At 41.4% G+C, this 3,927-nt stretch overlaps 1 non-coding gene across 1 annotated transcript; it reads left to right on the top strand.

Annotated features, from left to right (window-relative positions):
• Positions 1-3,368: 3,368 nt before the first annotated feature.
• LOC112746440 (small nucleolar RNA R71) lies at positions 3,369-3,472 on the top strand. Its single transcript, XR_003174325.1, has one exon. It is a non-coding gene; the product is annotated as a small nucleolar RNA R71 (small nucleolar RNA).
• The last annotated feature ends 455 nt before the right edge of the window (positions 3,473-3,927 follow it).

Raw genomic sequence — 3,927 nt, 5'->3', positions numbered from 1 at the left:
CCTTTTCAAGGTCAAAGGGAACCTCAGCTAGTACCCTTTTAGGTCTCATCCATTCGGCTTGAATCTCATGGAAAACTGATTTGTATCTCCTTGCATCGAATTCCCTGTTCTCCTCCATTGGTTGCTTGTCTTTTCTTCTTTTGTGGCTAGATGAAGCTGCCATTGGTTCTTTAGTTTTGGGGTAAGTGACAAGCTAAAGTTGACAAGGTGAAGCAAGAAGTGTCGTTGGAAATGTGGGAGGTTGTTTTCGGCAAGAGATAGTTTATGCTATGATGAAGAAAATGTGCATGAAGGAGATTTGGTGGTGTTGAACTCGTTCCCCAAGTGGTTCTTTATAGGGCCCTTAAGTGAAAAATGGACGGCTAGGGTGGTTTGTGAAGGGTGGCTTGATGGTAAATATATGAATTAGGGAGAAGGACGAATTGCTTTTCATTTTCTTGGAAGTATTCTGGGTGCATTAGGTTGTACATGTAGCAATCTTTTCTTGCAGAACTTCCTCTTCCCATGTGTTAGCTTCAAAGACTTGTGAACTTTCTTTTTGACCAAGCACCGTACCTCCCTTTGTCTTTTTCCTCCATTTTTGTCTTTTCTTTTGTACCTGCACAAACAAACAAGTTTGCTATCATTTTTCGGTCCATGTGAATGATGAATAGTACTTGCACATGTAAATCAATGATTGACTCCATGAGCTTATAGCCGTGACTTTTGTATGTATGCACACTTATTATTGGACACCAAACTTAGTGTTTGGTAAAGTCTCCTGATGACATGAAATCCATATTGGTTGTCCTTAATGAATGTGCATAATTCTAATAAATCATAGTCACTTTGGCTCTTTGATTCTAAACAGAGTTACTACCCTAAGTAATTGAAACCAAAGTATTAAAACATGCTAATGGTCTACTTGTCATGAATTTCGAAATCCAGAGGAACTTCTTGCTTTTCATGAACCGTGTTCAAAGAGGAACACCAAACTTAATGTTTGGTTGTGCACCTTGCATGAAAAATTGAATGCATTTTGAATAAAATTTGGGTGCCTTCAGGCACACCAAACTTAGAGACAAATTGTATTTTACATGCAATGTTTAGTGCACTCTTTCAGCAGTTGTCCTGAGGATTCAAGTTCATGCATAAGAAACCATGCTTTATTAGATGCAAAACAAAACAATAAAGAGTAAGGATATTAAAAACATGGGTTGCCTCCCATGAAGCGCTTCTTTAACGTCACTAGCTTGACGGTTGTCCCTTGTTAGGGTGGATTGTAGTGCTTGACGTCTTCTCCTCTCACTATGCAAACGTCCCCACTTGATTCCTTCATGACCTCTAAATGTTCCATAGAAAGAACTTTCCTGATTGTGAACACTTGAGGGAGCTGGGAAGGAATGGTTTTGAGGCCAGGTGGAATTGGCAGATAATGACTTGATATCACTTTATCTCCCGGAGAAAAACCTTCAGTGGGAATTTTCTTGTTTCTCCACCCTCTTGGTAATTTCCCTATCATTCTTCCCTTTCTCTTGAGGATTTCTTCATTGACCCTTATGCTAGGAAGATCCTTCTGATCTGTTTCCATTGATTCTTGTGGCTTTAACTCTTGCAACTCTTGTTTGCCTTCCAAGGATTGTTTTAGAGTTTCAGCTGCTGGATTACTTTCCTCCAAACACAGATGGCTACTACCATCCTTAGGCTTTTCAGGTTCTGGTTCAGGCTCAGATGCAGGTTTGAAAACTTTGAAAATGAGCTGTTCATCATGTATTCTCAGAATTAGCTCTCCTTGTTCTACATCTATGAGCGCTCTAGTAGTGGCTAGAAATGGTCTTCCCAGAATGATAGGGTGTAGGTAGCTTTCCTCCATGTCCAAAATGACAAAGTCTGTGGGGAAGTAATAATCTCCCACTTTCACCAGCACATTCTCAACCACCCCTTCAGCTTGCTTCTGAGTTTTGTCAGCCAGTTGTATGATTACATCAGTGGATCTCACCTCATTCAGTTGTAGCCTCTTCATAAGAGTTAGAGGCATCACATTTATGCTAGCTCCTAGATCACAGAATCCTCTGTCAATTTTTGTTTCTCCTATGATGCAAGGAATATGAAAACTTCCTGGGTCTGTTTTCTTAGAGACTGTGTCCTTCTTGATGAGGGCACTGCATTCTTTGTTCATTGTTACCGTTTGTCCTCCCTTCAAAACTCTTTTCTTGCTCAACAATTCCTTTAAATACTTGATGTGTGTAGGCATTTGATGGAGAATCTCAAGAAAGGGAATATTGATATGGAGAGACTTAAATGTCTCTAAAAACCTTGAATAGGTTTTCCCTTTTTCACCTCCTCCTAACCTCTGAGGAAATGGTGCTTTTGGTTGGTATATTTCCAGCATGCCTTTTTGCAGTTCCTTGGCTTGCTCAGTTCCACTTTCCTGCTTAACTTCTTCCACACCTTCCTTCAAGATTTCTGGCTCCTGCTCTGAGGGCCTGATTCCTTCTTCTTCTGAAACTTCCTTCAATATGGTGATGGCCTTGCATTCTTCCCATCTCACTCTCTTTTGTTCCCCTTTAGGATTCTTTTCTGTGTCACTAGGGAACACTGCAGTTGATTTGGGGGCCTGTTGAGATAGCTCTCCTACTTGAGACTCCATCCTCTTGAGTTTTTCACCATGGTTTCTTAAGGTAGCTCTCACATCATCCCTGAAGCTTTTCAATTCGGTTATGTCTTGACTCATGGTTGCCATCATTCCTTCTATCCGGTTTAATTGATCTTGAAATTGTTGGTTCGGATTAAGTTGGGTAGGTTGATTATTTTGGCCATGATATGATGGTTGGGAGTAAGTGTTTTGTGTGGCTTGGTATGATCTTTGGTTGGAGTTTTGGTATGTGGAATTGTTATGTTGGTTGTGGTTGTAAGGTTTGTGGTTTTGTAGTTGGGTTTGTTGGTTCCCCCACCCAAAGTTTGGGTGATTTTTCCATCCTGGGTTGTAAGTGTTGGAATGTGGATCATATGATTGCCTTTGTTGGTTTCCCACATAGTTGGCCTCTTCCCAATCACCTCCTTCAATGCTTACTTCCTCTTGATCTTGTGTGTGAATTGCAGCCACTTGCTTTGTTTCTAATTGCCTGGTAAGCTCTGCTAGTTGCTTGGCAAACACCTTGTTTTGGGCTAGAATTGTATCCACATGGTTCAGCTCCATGACTCCCTTAGTGTTGTGCCTCTCTGATGCATAGTAGTACTCGTTCTCAGCCACTGTCTCAATCACTTCAATGGCTTCTTCCACAGTCTTTTTCCTGTTCAATGAACCTCCTGATGAATGGTCTACAGCCTTCCTTGATTCATAAGAGAGTCCATCATAGAAAATATGCAATTGCACCCAATCATGGAACATGTCTGGTGGGCATTTCCTTGTCAAATCCTTGAATCTCTCCCATGCCTCGTAGAGAGTTTCACCATCTTGTTGTCTAAACGTCTGAACCTCAGATCGAAGCCTATTGACCTTTTGTGGGGGGTAGAAACGTGCCAGAAACTTGCTTTCCACCTCATCCCATGTTGTTAGACTCCCCCTTGGGAATGATTCCAGCCACTTAGCTGCTTTGTCCCTAAGTGAAAATGGGAACAAAAGCAGTTTATAGGCATCTTCCTGGACTCCATTGGACTTCACAGTGTCACAAATTCTCAGGAATTTTGTGAGATGTTGGTTTGGGTCTTCATTAGCACTTCCACCAAATGAACAATGATTCTCCACAAGTGATATTAGCTGTGGTTTGAGCTCAAAATTGTTGGCCTGGATGGGTGGTTTCTGGATGCTGCTACCACAATTCCCAGAGGTTGGGTTTATGTATGAACTAAGAACCCTCCTCTCAGGAATGGCATTGTTTCCATCAGCTCTCTCATGGTTGTGAACTTCTCTATCCATGTTGAGATCTAAAGCTTCCTCAAAATTGT

The sequence above is a fragment of the Arachis hypogaea genome, chromosome 14 (genome assembly GCF_003086295.3).
Source record: "Arachis hypogaea cultivar Tifrunner chromosome 14, arahy.Tifrunner.gnm2.J5K5, whole genome shotgun sequence".
Classification (NCBI taxonomy): Eukaryota; Viridiplantae; Streptophyta; class Magnoliopsida; order Fabales; family Fabaceae; genus Arachis; species Arachis hypogaea.
The sequence above is the reverse complement of the archived record's forward strand: the minus strand, read 5'-3'. Positions and strand labels throughout refer to the sequence as shown.